General features: G+C 50.5%; 1 long non-coding RNA gene across 1 annotated transcript in view; it reads left to right on the top strand.

Moving 5' to 3' along the window:
- The first annotated feature begins 881 nt into the window (after positions 1-881).
- Positions 882-17,365, top strand: part of LOC141374734 (uncharacterized) — a 33,096-nt gene continuing 16,612 nt past the window's right edge. The window contains exon 1 of the long non-coding RNA XR_012381853.1: positions 882-985. This is a non-coding gene — a long non-coding RNA (uncharacterized lncRNA). The remainder of the gene's footprint in view (positions 986-17,365) is intronic.

The following is a 17,365-nucleotide window of genomic DNA, read 5'->3' as shown; positions in this document are numbered from 1 at the left end:
AGGCGGCAGCGAGGGATCAAAAGCCGGGATCCCAGATATTTGTCGGTGCGGTCACCAAAAAAAAAAAAAAAAAAAAAATATTTTTAATTAGAGAAAAATTCGGCGCTTTTCATCACTTTCTAACTCTGACTCCTAGACGGTGACTTACAAACCTGGCTAGTGGGGGAGGGGTTGGGGTGGGGGTCGGAGGGTCGGGGTCGGGGAGGGAATCGAAGCCGGGGGTAGCCGAGGGACTAGAGGCGGGGGAGAAGCTGCGGGTTGGCTTCGCGGAGTTCCGCCGGGGAGAGTTTAAGAACCCTCGACCTGGGGCCCTGAAGTCTGAGATTCCTCCGAAGGGGAGAAAGAATGCAAAATAAAACAACAAACAGCACCACCAAGAGCGGCATCCATCCCTCCCTGTCAGCTCCCCGCTGCTCAGGCCGCCTCTGGCGCCCGGTGGCGTCTGGGCCCCGCGCGCAGCAGCCGGGCGGGCCGGAAAGTTTGCGCAGCGCAGCGAGAGGGACTCTCCTTCCGTCTCTCCCGCGCTGCCCCCTTCTGCCCTGGAGGGGTGTTAGGTTCCTTCGGTTTTCCTTTCAGATTCTAAAAAAAATAAATAAACGCCCAGGCCCTGGGGAAACTTGAATAGTAACTCATTCAATAATCCAAATTATATGAGAGGGTCTGAGAAAAAAGGACAAGGCAACCACATACGCCCTCCGATCAAGGAGGGCACGGGAGTGAGAAGGCGACAGAGGAGGTCCCCAGCTCGCCCTGGGCGCGGGGAGAGGACTCTGGTCAGAGGTAATTATGTCACTGCGTTTTCTTGCCGTGACAGCCGAATAAACACGATCTCCAATAAACATCTCTAATGAGGGAGGAGGCCCGAGGATGACTGGGTTTGATTTATGACTGGAGGAGAAGGTCCACTTCCCACTGCGAAGCGGGCAACCTGCTTGCCGCCCAGCTCTGGGGAAAGGAAACCGCGAAGGAGAGGACCCAGGCCCAGGTAAGGTGCACAGCCGGTTGGCCACTTCTCTCACTCTGCTGCTTCCCAGGCAAGGTGGGCACGGGTGGCCACCAATCCCAGTTGGGCGGTGATCCCAAGCACCTGTCACAGGTGCCTGAGGTACAAACGTCCTCCGAAGGTGCCCCCCAAAAGTCTAGAGAGGGGAAGCCAGGGCACGAGTGGGAGCAAGGGGCGAGCCCAGGCCTGAAGCAGAGGCCTCCCGGGCCAGTGCCCCTGTGCCCTGCCTAAGCCCGCTTTGGAGTCTGCGGCCGCTTGGGGCTGGACTTTCGGAACTTTCGCTCCGCGGAACCACCGGTTAGTCTGAGTCTGGGGTGGGCCCTTCCCTGACCCACTTCGGAGAAACTTCTGGCACCCGGCTTGGGCCGTCCCGGGGCAGGAGAGTGGCCCGGCGCTGCTCTCCCCGGCGCTCAGCGGCCAGGCTCCCCTGGCGCCCACAAGCTTCCCACCGAGACTGCGAGCACAGCGCCCGCGGTAACCCGAGCCCGCGTTCTAGCTCAGTGAGAATCGCTAATTATTAGGTCTTCCGAAGTGAAGCTCAAATCACACGCTGGGGCTTTACGCGCTGCCCAGCTCTGCGGGCAGCATTCTTTCGTCCTCCGCTCCCTTCTGAGAAACGAACTCCCATCTCTAAGACTTTGTTTCGGTCCAACCATCTACACTTTGCAACCGCTGGAAACTTTTGTTGCTCTCCGCCCGACCCGCGGCGGGGCATTTCCACGAGCTCCGGGCTTTGCTGGGGACTTCACGAGCGCATGTCGTGAACTGCGATTCCGGGGAGTTCTGGGTGCACACTGCATCCCCTCCTGCATTTCTCACGGTTGCGAGCGGCTTCTGCAGACAGTAGCAGCAGATCCCCGGCTCCCTCTCCCCGCCCCTCCCCCCCCAGCTCAGCACCCAACTAGAAGTCCACTCTGGGAACTGGAACATTTTGCTACTTTTGCAGAAAATCTCACTCGGCAAAGACAAGACCCCCGCCCTTCATACTATCCCGCCCTCACCAAATCCACCTTTGCAATGCCTCCTTTTAAAAGCAAAAGTCAAGCCCCTGGGCTCCTTGGCGGTAGGCTTGGATTTGGGGGACCCATCGCAGGCAGCGGAGAGGCGGCGCGGGCCCCGAGCCGGACCGGGGCCGGAGCCTGGGCGGTTACCTGGGAGTGGAGGGCGGGGAGGCAGGTGAGCCTGGCGGCGCGGGTTCCCACACGTCTCACCGCCGCTCGGCGGGGGAAGTGGCAGATCTGACAGCCGCGTTCTACGCGAGGACCTGCCCCAGAGTTTAAATGTCAATGATAAGAAAAGAGGGTGCTCAGGCAGGCGCTAACTTTCCTTAATATCCATGCCAGCGCGGTCCTCATTGGCTGCCCGACCCGCGTGACGTCATGGCGGCTAGAGTTGGGCTCAGCTCGGCGCAGACCTGCGCTGGGGCGCGGCGGGAGCCTTCCCCTCCCCACCCCGAGTCCGGCCCGCTCTATGCCCAGTCGTGGTCTTCCTGAGCCCGGCCCGTGGCTACCCGCGCCCAACCCGGCCCCAGTCCGCCCAGCCCTCCTTTAGGGCGTAGAGTCAACTACAGGAAACCAGTCCTCCTGAGTGCTCTCTTCCTTCCCGCTGGCACAACGGGACCCTGCCCCTAGGCTGGTCAGCTACCTTCCCAGGTGCCCATCCGGTCCCCTTCTCCGATCGCAGAGGGAGTCACTTCATCCGAGGGACTTGGAAGCTGCGCCCGGGTTGAGAGGGGCCTCTGGAAGGAATCATTTTCAGGAGGAGCTCGAGGAACGATGGGTACCCCAATCTGGCTTTCCAGCTTGCAAGTCACCAGCTGGGCACAGACTAGGGCTCCCGGGAGAGGACAAGGGAGCCCTTACCCCAGGCTACGCCAAAGTCCTGGCCAGGCCAACTAGGTTCTTGTGAGGGATCCCCAAACAGCGCCTGCTCCAGGTTCCCTCGCCTCTTTGGGCTGAAAGGCTCCAGTCACATAGAAAACATAGTTGATTTTATTAATCTTTGGCTTGGTGGTTAACTGCTGACTTTGTGGCCTAGAGGAGGAAAATAGGAAAGCCCCAGATTCTGAAGTCAAGATTCTCTTACCAGGGATCAAGAAAACAACAGAAATTGGGGCTAGGTGTGCAGGATACTGATCTGGTGGTCTGATTGTTTTCCCCTCACACCCTCTGTTGACTGGGAGACGGCGCAGCAGAGCTGGGCCTGGCTATCCTTGGATGGGTACTTAGACCTGCGTTGTCATTGCCGTGTCCCCCTCCCCCCACCAAACAGGGAAGGGGGCTTCTCCTTGCCCAATCCCTTCCTTCTCTGCCTCCATCCGGGTCTCGAACTTGGACGTGACCGAGGTCCAGCCTGGAAGGGGGAGCCTGACAAGGTGGCAGGAGGGGATGTGCTGGGGTGTGGAATTGCCTTCAGGCAGCTCCTGGGAAGCCTAGTCCCGGTAGACCTGGGGGCATCTGTGTGTGGAGGCTAGGAGGGGGAGACCTAGGCCGGAGGAGGGTGCCAGGGCCAGTTCCTACGCACTTTGCTGGGGGGGGGGCAGGGGGGTGGAGAAGGGAGAGCACAGCACACAGATGGCGCCCAGGCTCCAGAGGTGGAGCGGTTCCTGCTCCCAACCCCAGCACACCTGGACAGGTGGAGGATTTTGTAACAGGCCTGAAGGCAGCTCCAAGTAGCCCTACTGCCGGCTCCTCCTGGCCTGGTCAGCTCCCCGCCAGAGCTGATTTTTTAAATTTTTATTTTTTGCTCAGCCGGTGGAGGCCCTGAGGGTAGGGTAGAGGTGGGGAGGAGAATGGGAGCCTGCTGTCCGAGAGGTCTAAGCGTGGTGTTCTTCCTTATTTTAAAAAAAGTTCCCCACACTTCTCCCCATCTCAACACTCTGGTCTTCCCGTGTCAGGGGCAAGGAGCGTCCATCCCCGCACCCGCTACTCCAGTCTGGGCCAGGACCCCACCGCTGTCCTGTTTTCCGAAGCCGAGCTCCGCTGGGGATTGGCGCTCAGAGAGGCGTTTGCTCGGGTTTCTCTGCCGCCATCGGCCCTCTCCTGTGACCTAGTTTCTTGGTAATCTTCTAGTTCCCCTCCAGGACGTGGTCCAGCCCCCGGCCCCAGATGTCCTGAGGTCTCCCGGGCTCCCTGGTCTGCCTTAGAGTCTGGACGGCGGGTAGGCCCCGAGCTTAAGTAGGCCTCCCTACTCTCTAGTTTCTGCCCGCGACTTGCTCCCCACCCGCCCCCTCTGTCCGGACCGGAGGCCGCCGGGAAGGCTGCTCCGGTCTTGTTTGGAGTCCAGGCCATTAAGTGTGCGCGGATCCCTGCAACCCAGCAGGGTGCTCGAGAGCGACGCTGGAAACGCCACGGCCCCCGCCTGCTTATCTGCCTGTCAATAAAGGGCGCGCTGGGGCCGCGCGGGAGCGCGGGGCGGTGGAGGCGAGGCCGGACTAGGCCCTTCTTCCGAGCTCCGGGCCAACGCCGAAGCCGCTCTCCATTTGCCCCGGGCACAGCAGTCAGGGCGGGAGGAGGCGAGGGAAGCCCGTGCTGGGGTCGCCACCAGGGAAGGTGCAAGTTGAGCGGCTGCCGAAGCTCGGTACCCTGTGTCGTTTGTTACCCGGGAGAACTCTGGAGATCCTCCCAGAAACCAAGAGCTGGGGGCTCCCCTTCCAGCCTGCCACCGGTCTTGTGGACGGCTCCGCCCGGCCCGGCCCCTCGTGGTGCTCAGCCTGCGAGGCCCGGCCTTGCCCGACCTGGGCAGACTCTCTAGGCCGCACCGGGCAGAAGGGCACGGCGGGAGGCCCGGGGGCGTCATCGACGACTGGCAACCCGGGATGCAGAGTGCGACCTAAGGCAGGCTGTAGGTGGGGTGCAAAAGGCCAGAAACGGGAAAGAAACCCCTTTCCTTCCAGGCTTCCCCTCAGTTCAGGCTAGCCCAGACTGAAATTCTCCGACCCCCAGGTCAGTCCCAAGGTTTGATTCTCCACAGTGAGCGAGCTCCGCAGCCGCCGGGTGTGCCGGAGGGGGGTGGGGGTGGGGGCTCCCAGGTCAGCCCTGGCCTACCACTGCCCGGAAGCCCAGAGCTACCCCTCCAGCCCAAAGAAGCCAAGTGGGGAGTGGGGATGGAGGTGAGGGGCATGAGGTGGGGGGTAGGGGTGGAATAAGGGAAGGAAAGGAAAGAAAAGATTAGAGAGCAAGGCTTGGTTGGAAGGAGAGAGGGAAAGGGGATGGTAGATAGATCGGTTTTAGCTTGAACTGTAGCTGCAATCTGTTGTTCTTGTCCAAGGTATGTTTCTCTCTCTCTCGCTCTCTCTCTCCTTAACTACTTCATGCAAATAAAGCAGCTTCCAGACTGGAGGAGCCCCTACGTTGGATCTGTGCTACAGGGTGGGTAGGAATTGATTTAGTGTTTTTCCTTTCACTGAGAATGGGCATTGAGTCATGCAACAATGGAAAAGTAGAAGTGGATTTTTCCCCTTCAGTATTTTAATTTCATTTTTCTAAGTTGACGGATAACACATCCTGTTAACGTCTACTTTTAAAAAGTATTATTTTAAAATAATATAATATAATTTAAAATTATTCCTGGGTGGGCACCAGTTTATAAAGGGGTTTAATAAAACTCTTCCATGTAAAGATTAATAGAGGAAGAGGCAAAAAGTCCCTAATTGAGAAAAAAAAATACATGTGTATATTGTGTTTCATTTCAAAGAGCTATACAAGCCAGAAATCCATATCTTATCTCAGGAATTAAATTTACTGGGCAGTGCATGTGGTTCTTGGTCTTCCTTCCCTCTCCTCCACTTCCTCAAGATTTTGATATTAAATAAAAACTGGAGAAATGTTTTGTAAATCTGAGTGTCAAAAAAGGAAATATGGAGCAAAGCTACAATAATTGCTATCTCTTCACCCAGGTCTAAAGAACTGCATAAAGGCATGATTTATGCAAGAGTGTGGCTTCTCTGCTATTCAATTATTTTCCTGCTCTCAATCAAAGAAATACTTAGTTTCTTCCCTTTTCTGTCCACTCTACCCCACCACAAAGTTCTCTTGGAGATTTGGGAAAATCTCCAAATCCTTCCAGTTTGCTTTCCCACTAAGGAACTCTCTAGTGCAATCAATTCAAGAAAACTCTGCATTTCCTCTCCTTCTAAACGTTTTCATGTTAAGTTAGTCTGTGGCACCATGTTTGATTTCTTTCTCTCCCTTGTCCGGTTGGAGACTGAGACATTAACTGAATTCCCTGGGGGTGATTGGATGCAATTCGCTGAAAGTAGACAGGCACGTCCTGGATGTTAGAAATTCACTTTTTCTCAACGTGACAAGGCCGCCTTCGATCTACAATTGTATTTGAATGGGCAATGAGCGGAAAGATCTCTCATCATTAAATCTGCTTCTACTTTAGCAAAATAACAAGAGCCTTCATTTGCACACAAATGCTCATAAAACTCGGATTCCCGGTAACTCTTTAATAAAAAGGGATGGCTGCGTAATTTAAACTGGAGGTGAGAAGGCAGAAGCAGAGAGAGAGAGAGAGAGAGAGAGAGAGATGGGGGGTTTCAAAGCATCCCCTCCCCTCCCCCAAAAGGTCCATGTGATGGAGTTGACTTTTTTTTACTTTAAATCTTAAATAAGATGTGAGTTGTAACAAGAGGATTGGCACTTACTCCGTGACCCTTATAATTGGATTAAATATAGACTGAGACATACAAAAACACACCAAGATTGACACCTGCCAACTGGACTTCCTTATGATTGATTGTGATGCGTCGTGCTGGCAACAATAATGAAATAAATTGTACGGATAAAACAGCACATTTGTCATTTCCGTGCCATGAGTGAGGAAGTCAACGAGTTAGGCAAGCTGTTAGCTGACAGGCGCGAGCGGGAGGCAAGCTAAAGAGATAAATAAGAATTCCAGGCATTGACAGGACAAATTATAACTTGTCACAACCTTTTTAAATTCAGAAGTTTTCAATTAACATATATATTGCTGTTACATATAAGATAAGGGGGCGCACACGTAAACATGCGCGGTGCGTAGGGACCCCCCAGGGCCAAGGGCTTGGGCGCCCAGGCCTCTCCGTCTGCGTTCTCGGGTGAGAGCCGGAGCGCCCCTGCGGGCCACGGGTGCCCGCCAGTCCGCGGGCGCCGCGGGACTCGGTAAGATGGGTGAGGGCGTATTAGGCCGAGGGGGCGGTTCCTTCTTTTCCTCAGACACGCAAGTCGCGGCTCCAGCGCCCTTTCTTCACAGAAGCAGAATTCCCAGCCCAAGGGAGAGCCCGGGGAAGGCCTGCGCCCAAGTCTGGCAGGACGGACCTCGAGTGCTCTGCCGACCCAAGTCGCCGTGCAGGGAGTAAGAGGTACAGGGCAGAGGCGTCCCCCCTTTCACACTCCAAAGTCTCGCCCTCAGGAGAAAGTCTGAGCTCCCGGACTCGGGATATCAGCAATGGCCACGTCCTGGGTCCAGGCCTAGGCCGAAGACCCCTGGTATGACCTGAGGACACTCCGAGGCTCTGGACACCTCCTCTGATTGCCGGGCCCAGAGTTGCCCTGGAGGAAGTCACAAAACCAGCTCTTTTCGTCCTACCCAGGAAGAGGAGCTGCTTTTCCCTCATCATCCCTCGATTTTTGTGCACGGTTTCAGGGGCTCCTCGTTCGCTGGAGGGTACTGACGAGCCCAGCAGCAGTTTCCTGGGTGACAAAGCGCCGGGGCTTCAAGTTAGGGGTGGTCGTGGGATTTCTGAGGGAGTCTAGGCTCTGTGGGTGGAGATCAATGTGGGTCAAGTTTGACGAGAGTTGGACAAGTGTGTGGGGAGTGTAAACTCCTTAACCGTCTCCACCCTAAAGGAGGCTGACCTCTTAGTTTCAAAGCTTACGCCCACCCGCAAGCTAACATCTGCACTTTGCGGTGTCTCTCCGTATTCCGGATCCCTCTCTGCATGTGTGTCCAGGCCTCCCACGAAACTCCAGTTGGAACTTGGGAAAAGTTAGCGGCGGCAAGTGAACATCCCCAGGTTCCTGGGGCTTCTGGTCTCTAAGTGCGGCCTGGGAGGGCGAGTGGGGTACAGAACAGGGCCTCATCCGTGTCCTGCCCAAGGACTTGAGGCCAAAAGAAGCGGGGCAGGTCCAGTTTCAGGCGGGCCTGGGAAGGCGCAGCGCTTCTTCCCGAAGCCGTGGTCCGCCTTTGCTGCCCATGCTCCGCTCCAGCCCGAGTCTCTGTGCCTGGTGCACGGAGTCCGCGCCCTAGTCCTGGTCCTTGTGCGGAAGAGCCCCGCCTTGATGTCGAGGCCACAACTTGTCACCACAAATACTCTGAGAAAAAGCACATCAAGCCCAAGCTCCAGCGTCCTAGCCTTCCGGATCAGGCCACCAAATTAAACACCGCGAAGCTCTCAGTCGTTCCTAAGACGGAGCTGGAGAAGAAGGGGAGGAAGGGAAAGGGAGGCAAAAAACAAGTTACATGGAATTAGTTGGATGCAGCCGCATTCCCCAGTGACCGCAGCCATTAACATTATAATCTCAAACGCCATTTTTTATGTAACACTATTGTTAGTAAATCAACTCCTCAGGTCCTCTGAGACGCTGACCCCTGGCAATTCAGTGAAAGTGTAATTATCTCCCCGAATCTTGGACAGATTTAAGAGATTACATTTCAACTAAATCTATATCAATGCTAATTCCCCTCACCCCCTCCCCACCCCAGCCTGCAGGTGCTAGGCACGGGAAATGGCGTCAGGCCCCAGCAGAATGCTTCACAAAGAGGAGAGGGCTTGCTGCGCACAGGGCCAAAAGAAATGAAGCCCCACATAAAATTGCACCTATTTTTTTTTTTTTTGCTACAAAACCTGGTTCTTATATAGCAAAGTTAAACAAAGCAGCTATGCTAAATTAGCGTTACATAAAGGCGAGTTTAATGCTCGGTTACAGTCAACTGGTGTATCTCTGATGGCTAATTGTCTATCAAAATTAAAGAGAAAAGAACAAATGATTCGTTATAAGAAGGTGTTAAAAGCTTCAACAAAAGGACATTTCACAAATATAATATCGGCAGCTCGGGGATTGCCCGCGGGGTTGTTCAGGCCTCAGCCCTGCACAGCTATGAAAAGTGGGGTGCGGGGTGCTATTTGCCCGGCAAGAGCTCATTTCCTCCAAAATGAGTATAATAAAAACCCGAGAGGCGATATTAGTGTAAAGATCGGGATTAATCCTAATAGGCGCGATGGACGTGTGCTTCAAAGGCGACCCCTACTCTCTCTGCCTGGGCTGGGGGTGGAGGGCGCCTTGCCATCCCGCGAGGACACCACATCCAACTCGCCACTGCCTCACGTTCAGGGACAACAGGGAGCGAGCACGGGTCTGGGGGTAGTTTCGACAAAGGAGAGCGGGCTCCACCGGTCCCAGCTCTTCCCTGCCTTCTCCCGGCTGGAAGAAGACGGACCGGGGCTCTCTCAGAGATCTCGGAGACTCGGGCACGGTCCAGCACGTGCCTTTCTGACGCATGGCGCTGGCCTCCGGGGACGCAGGCTGCTGCAGCCAGCCCACCCTCCTAGGCTGGGGAGGATGCAGAATATAATACGACGGCCCCCTTCCCCAAGGCGACACCAGATCTACATCTCCAGGCATATTTGTTGTTCAAAGTTAATTAAACCTGAAAGGAACCAAAATACGCGCGCCAGGCGCACGGAGGCCAATTCTGGACTCGGGTAGCAGGCACACAGCGCCAGAGAAGCGGCGAGGGCCGACCGGGCTCGCTCACTCCGTCGGAGTCTCTGTAGGAGACTCTGAGGCTGGGGAATAAAAGCCGAAACCAAATCAGGCAGCAAGAGCAACAAACCGTCTGGAAAATGGACCCACGGAGCCGCAAGAATGTACTTTTTTTTTTTTTTTTTTATCTTTGACAACTTGTGTCCTAAAGAAAGTGTATTGAAGATAATTGAAATGGTTACAATTCATTGCTGCCTGACTTTGAATATGAACAGTCACATAATGACATCCCCGCCATACAACAACAGTTTAATTTCCATTATCCGACTTCGGGATCCTCGCCTCAGCCGCCGGGGCAACGCGGCACTAATGCTGAAATCTTGGCTCCTGACTACATTATTCATTTCGGGGACGCGGGGGTGGGATAGGGGTGGGGTATGGGTTTGTTCCCTCCTTCTCCGAAACTTGTTCTGAAAATTCCAGGGAGCAGTGGACACGGAGGAGCCGACAGCCGAGACACTCGCTGTCAAAGGGCCACTTTGCCCGACGGGGCTGCCGGCGCTGGCGCTGCTCTGCTATTTTGTTGTCCCCAGGGGTTCTCGGACCCGCAGGGGACCCGTCCCCGAGCTCCCACCCTAGGCGGTCCGGGTCTAGGGAGGGCCTAGGCTGGGGCACGCTCGCCAGGTTGCCCTCTCGGGCAAAGCCACCCTTCTCTCTTCCTTTCCCCTTCCTTGGAGCCCTAGCGTTCTTCTGCTTCTGAGCTTCCAGGCTAGCGCGCAAGGCAGGGTGGGGCTGGCTCCGGGAGCGCCCTCGCGGATTTGGAAGTTGCTTTGGCCTTGAATTTGCCCCAGCCTCCCCTGCTGCCACCCTACACCCCGAAACCCCAGGAAAAGAGCGAAGAAAGCCAGGGTATTTTGGCACCACTGGGACGCGGGCGGTCACCTTGGGGCGCGACCTCTGGGCTCAGAGCCGGGAGTGGGGCGGGGGTGAGGGGAGCGGGGATGGGCACCGGGCCTATACTTACGCAGTGCGCAAGCGCCACTCGGGCCCGCCGCCCCCTACCCCGGCACGGGGTCCCGGGGACAGACCCTGCGCCCCTCTCCAGGAAACTACCGCCTCTCAAAAAAAAAAAAAAAAAAAAAAAAAAAAAGACCATCTGGTAATTGTCTTTCTTTAGATCTTCCCTTAATTATGCTTTTAATTAAAGACGGTTCAAGGCACTGGACCACATGAAGGGCAGTAATTACAAATTACATTACAAACCCGACAGATGTAGCGGGATCTGCTGGGGAAAAGGTACCGGAATAAAAATTTGACTAAACTTTGGGATAAATTAATCGGCGGCTTGGAGCATAGAAGCACAGTTCTGATTATGTAGGCTCCAGCCAGGATTTAAGTTTTGTGTCATGATTGTTTTCATATTTCTTTGACGTCTATTGATTTGGAGGCAGCTGCAAGCCTTTGTCACAGGAGAGAAGAGCAGTCACAATATATTAGCTTGATGGCATAACTCGAACCGGAGAGGCGAGGGGAGCCGGAGCGACGCGGGCACACGTGACCCCGCCCGGGGCCTCCCAGCCCAACCCTTACGTTCACTTGTTCTAACAGGGATAATGGAGTATTACTACTAATGGTCGGAAGGTGCTTTTCTGTCTCGAATGCGGGCGGCGGGAGCTGCGCGGCCCTGGCCGGGCAGGCGGAGGTGTCTCCGCGCCCGGTGCCGCCGCCTCCTCGCGGGCCGCAGCCCCGCCCCCGTTGAGTCTAGGCCGGGCTCGGGGACGGCTTCGGGTCCCGTTTCTGGACGCCCAGCTCCGCTCCTACGTCGAGGGGCGCCGGGAAGGGAGAGGTTCCGTGTCCCAGGTTGGCCCGGAGGAGCCAGGCCAAGTCCACACTTCGGCCTTTCTCGGGGGACCTCCTGCAAGGCAGCGTCGGAGCGGAAGGCCCCGGGCCGGGAAGGGGACCGCGGGACGAGAGCCCGGCGTGACCTGGCGTTCGCGGCCGCCCGCTCGCCTGCCGCCGGCTCGGAGCGTCCAGAAGCGTGACGCAGATCGTGAACACAGAAGGGAGGGAGCTGGGTCATTTCCTTCGCTAATCATCGTCCCCGCCTGCTCCTTCCTCCACCCCCACCCCATCCCCGCCGCCGCCCAGCTTCGAACACGTTTCCACGCCAGAATCTGACTCAATTGGAGCCAGTGGCTGCACTTTACGGAAAATATATACGTGCCCATCACTCATCCCGGTATTTACAGAGCGCGGGTGCAGCGCCCCGGGGAACACGCTTGACAATTAAACACGCCCACTTACGGCTTTCTTTCACCCACACGCTCTCAGAAACTGATACAACCCTAATTTGGACACAAAATTCTGCTCATGCACCTGCCATAGAGGAACGTTCGCCGGAAAGGTGTGTTATCCACGCCTGATCTAAACGAAGAGAACAGGACTGTCGTTGGAGAAAACCCAGCGGCCTGACACTTTTTCTCGCTCCCGGGGAAGGAAAGTTTTCCTTTTGATTCGTCCTCTCACTATGTTTCTCTTTTCCTTGGCGGTACAGTTTCTGAGAGGAATGTAAATATTTTGACTAGACCTCTGCAGGGGCCTTCTTAAACACCAGGCACAATCATCTGTGGAATACTGTAGTTTATAGTTTTAAAACTTGAATGTTAGAGTTTGTCTTGCTCCTGAGAAAACCCATAGAACTAGGAGCGACCTCTCAACTCCCTATTCGTATAATGAAGTATTCCTTAGTGATTGTCCAAGTTTTAAGGACTTTTTCTGTTGCTGCTGTTTCCCAATTGTTTGCAGGGAAGGAAAATCAATCTAACAGGCGTTTGCTAGGGTTGTGGCAAAATCACATTTCACCATGCTTCACTCAGCTCTTCTGTCTTCCCTCCTGTGGGGGTGTACACGAGGTATGCAAAAGTGGAAATCATTTTTGAAAAAATTAAAACCCTGTTTAGCTCTTCTCTGTATCTGAAGTGGGGATTTGTTTCTTTTCCTGTTTAGTATTTAATAGAAAGCAGATATGTTGAAACAGAACGCAATGTTCAGAAAAACCAAAATAAGGAAAAATATAATGCTAAGGTTTACCTAGTTTCTGTACATAATACAAATAATATAATGTGGGTTTTTTCCCTCCAAAAGGAAGCAAAAATTGCCAGGAGGCATAACACGTCAATGAATGTGTGTTTTCCAGTATATATATATATACACACACACATATATGTATGTATATATATATATACACACACATATATATGTATGTATATATATATACACACACACATATGTATGTATATATACACACACACACATATATGTATGTATATATAAACACACACACACAACAAACATTCCCCAGTATTGATGTACCTGTGATTTCATAGTCTGAAAATATTTCTAAACACATTTATGGTATAAAAACATTGATTTCAAATCTAGTTTTGTTGTTATTAAGGTGGTAATATTTTGTTCTTGATTTTTAAATACCTTCACTGTTAATGTTAGTTGTGGCCATCTTAGGGCCTGGATGCTCTATGAAAACCATCTATAATGTGCTTATTTCTTTATCCCATTCTCCTATAGTATAATGAATATTTCACATAAAATATTTCGGGCATCCTTAAGTCCCTTTTAAAATAAAGTACTCCATGTCTGTGACAAATAAGGCTGAAAATTTTATTTTGTTTATAAGACAAGTTCATTTTAATGAAATAAAGCATAATACTGAAAATTTAAAATGATCCCATATGATGCCCACAAAAAAGTTTCAATTAGAATAAAGAAAATATTGTTAGAACTGCCCATAATATTCTTTGTGATCCTAATGTGTGTGTGTGTGTGTGTGTGTGTAGGGAATCTGAGTTTTCCAGATAATATTATTCTGTTATTTTATTCTATGTTTCTGTTAGAATACTCATCAATGCTATGTCTCCCCGCAGCTTATGTGTGCACCATGAATTTCAATAAATATAAATTACTGCTTAAAAGAGTAAAGAATGGCTACTTTATGTCTCATTGTTCTCGCTTTACAATATACTTCAAAATCTTCTCTTTTCTTTTAACGAATCCTATTGCAGCTGTTTTCCTTTACTTCTATATGAAAGTGAATGGCAAATGCCATTCAATTTAAAGGAACTCAAGCACAGAGAATATAGTGATTTTGTTCAAAGTCTCCCTCAAATCTATTTTCGGACTTGGAAACAGAGCTGGACTGGAGGCAACATCAGTATACATCTCTGACTCCGTATGAGGCTACTTGAAGCAGGTGGCTTTGGGGTTCATTCTGGAAACAGAAGACATACATGGAAGTTTGTGTTCCTTAGAGACTGACAAGCTTTGGTGGATCTCAGGAGCAATAAAATAACCCATGCTCTCATTTGCCTTTGAGTTGCAGGCAAGGAAGAGTTTCCTCTCATTTTCTTGCCTACATTACTTTTTCTGTGTTTGGCAGCTGAACCAGAGAGCAGCCTGCAACATCTTGCCTTTGGGGACTTCCTGTGGCTTTGCGGCATTCCCTAGAGAAGTTCAGAATCCCAGAATCGATGGAGGGATTACAGAGAGCCACAAACATCATTCTCCCTCTAATCCATCTGGGGCTGATGCAGTATTGATAACAACCTTTCTTTTACTTGACACTTTCAGACCATTCAAATGAGAATAAATAATAGGAATTTGGTAGTGGAGGTGGGGATAAAGTAGGGACAATTGGTATACTCTTTTGGAGTGAAAAGATCGGTTTCTACTCCAAAATCATGGAACCAAGTACAAGATTTACAAATTCCCACTCATTTTTTTCAGAGTGATTTCTTCTGTCTTGTAGAGCATTTGGGTTGGGGCATTGGCACATGTATTTACCAAGAAATCTTACATTGTCCCTAGGACAAGGCAATGCTCGGTTGCTTGAATTTTGTAGCTTCAGTTTGCCTGGCTTTCTCTGCTCTAAGCTACTATGTTAGGTAATAAGGAAGCCCATTTGCATTAGATAATAAGAATCAGGGACAAGACAGACACAATGCTGATTAAACAAGGACTCATATCCCACTTTGAGAGCTCTCTGATAACCAGAGCCACAATCACATCAGTAGGTCAAGCAAGAATCTGAAGATAAAATCAATGTCAGTTTTCTGTCTTGGTGACAGACAGACCCACCAGAATCATATCCAGTAAACCCTGTCATCAAGTACTTCACTGTCATCGATGAATTCAGTTATGCTGTGCGTCAGATCATGCCCCCACCTCCATGATGTTGTTTATAGCATCCCTCCCTATGACACAGACTTGCAAAAACAATATTCTAACAATTCTAGCTGTCTGACAACTGGATAGGCTGCTTTGTAAGGTAAGTGTGAGTGGAGACATTGGAAATGTTCAAGTAGAATTTGGTTAAATCTGCATGAAGGGGTGGCTGAGAAAATTGACTTATATCCCAAACTGCTGTTCAGGGCCAGCTTTACCAGGATTTTTCCATTTTTCCAAGAACATGTATTTATCTATTGGTTAATGTATTAAATAATTTTAATCTGATTATTTTTAATATAATTATACATTTGTGTGATACTGAGTTTTAACAATTAAAAAAAAAGTTGTAAAAATTCTCCTTCCTACCCTGTCATCAGGCCACTCAGTTCTTAAAGCAACCAATATTACCAGTTTCTTGACTATAGGGGATTTAAAATACAGAATCCCAAGGCCTACTTAATGCACCTCTTTGAAGAGATGGGCCTTGCCATCTGTCTTTTTAAAAGCTTTCCAGATAATTCTGTAGGGTTGAGTACTATTGGCTTAATTAACTTCTAGACTCACTTCATGCACTGAGATTCTATGGAAACCTGTAATGTAATAGTATTCATTCCATACATTCCCATAATGTATACAAAGTATTTTCCAAAACCAGTGTACTTGCTGATCCTCTTTGCAATCCTGTGAAATAAGTATTATTTTCGGGCTCTCTTCTCATTTTACTGGAGATGGAAACTGCATCTCAGAGTTTAAAGGACTTGAATAAGGTAACTCAGCTAGTAAACAGCAAAGACAGGTAGCATTTAAGGCCACACCAAGACCTAACCACGTTTACTTTGAGGCCCGACTCCACATCATATCAAATAATAAAACGTACCCACAGTTCTATAGAATTGTTTGCTGTAAACTTTTTTGAGAGAGTTTTGAACTCTGCTAGGAATGAATTGTTCATTTTGTTTTTATGATTTAGACTTTATTATATTTATATATAACATATGATTTGAATTGTAGCTGGTGTGTTGACATAATGTTAACTCTTTTTTATTCATGTAAATATTTATTAATGCTGACTTTATAGTTTTTTTTAAAGATTGTATTTATTTATTTGACAGAGAAAGACACAGCGAGAGAGGGAACACAAGTGAGGGAGAGGAAGAAGCAGGCTTCCCACTGAGCAGGGAGCCCGATGTGGGGTTCAATCCCAGGACCCCGGGACCATGACGTGGGCTGGAGGCAGACACTTAATTACTGAGCCACCCAGGCACCCTACAGTTTGTTTTTCATATTTTGGAACTACTCATTTTGGGGGGGAGAGGATGCCTTTTCTGAGAGAGAGAGAATGCATGAGCGGTGGAGGGGCAGAGGGACAGGGGGAGAGAGACTCTTAAGCAGGCTCCATGCCCAGCATGGAGCCTGAGCCCCGCCATGCAGGGCTCAATCTCAGGACCCTGAGATCATGACCTGAGTTGAAATCAAGAGTTGGACGCTTAAGCGAATGAACCACCCAGGCGCCCCATCATCAAACCCTTTCTTAAAAAGCTTTTATGTTTTAGGTTCTCTACCTGAGCTTCCAATGTTAAACAGCATAAGTCTAAGCTTCTGTAATTCAGGGATTAAAAAGGATGGAAGATTGTTCTTCTCCCACCTAACAGTCTGAGGTGTGTGTTTCAGAGAGGCAGGAAGCTCTGCTTTATCTGATTATTCAGACATCTAGACTTCTCTATCTTCTTGTCTACATGGCTCACAGTGGACTTCAAATTCTGGCTCCTGGGAAGTGAAAAGACAATGCAGAAAGTATGCTCATGGTCCCTAAGTCTACTGTGGAAGTAGCGCACATCCCTTCTTCTTGCATTCCCTTATCCAGAATTTAGTCACGTGTCCACGGCAAACTACAAGTAGAAGTGGGAAATGTATCGAAGGATAATGCATTATGGTGAAGAACCAACAGTATCCACAAAGAACAATGCAGTCAGGAGACTGTTACAATACTCCAGGTAAGAGCTAGTGATGAGAGCAGTGGAAGTTGTTAGAAGTGATTAGATTCTGGATGTATTAATTTTTTTTCTAATGGATTAAGTAGGGTTATGAGAGTAAATGGAGTGAAGATTTTGGCTGGAGAAATTAGAAAACTGAATTTACCATTTACAGAGATGAGGAAGACTGGGTGGGGAGGATTCTGGAGAAAAATGAGGAATTTGGTATTGGTATACTGAGTTTGAGATGCCTATTAGAAATCTAAGTGGAAATGTCAGATAAGAGTTAGATGTACTGAATTTGGAGTTCAGGGCAGCTGTCTAGCCTGGTGAATTTGGGAATCATTAACAAAGAAATACTTTTTAAAACTATGAGACTGAGTGAAATTGTGAGGTAGTCAATGAGGCAGAGAATTGGTCTGAGGATCAAGCTCTGGGGCATGTCGATATTGAAAGTC

The sequence above is a fragment of the Callorhinus ursinus genome, unplaced genomic scaffold, assembly GCF_003265705.2.
Source record: "Callorhinus ursinus isolate GAN/ISIS: 27379988/994484 unplaced genomic scaffold, GSC_fseal_2.0 scaffold21, whole genome shotgun sequence".
In the NCBI taxonomy this organism is placed as follows: domain Eukaryota; kingdom Metazoa; phylum Chordata; class Mammalia; order Carnivora; family Otariidae; genus Callorhinus; species Callorhinus ursinus.
The sequence above is the reverse complement of the archived record's forward strand: the minus strand, read 5'-3'. Positions and strand labels throughout refer to the sequence as shown.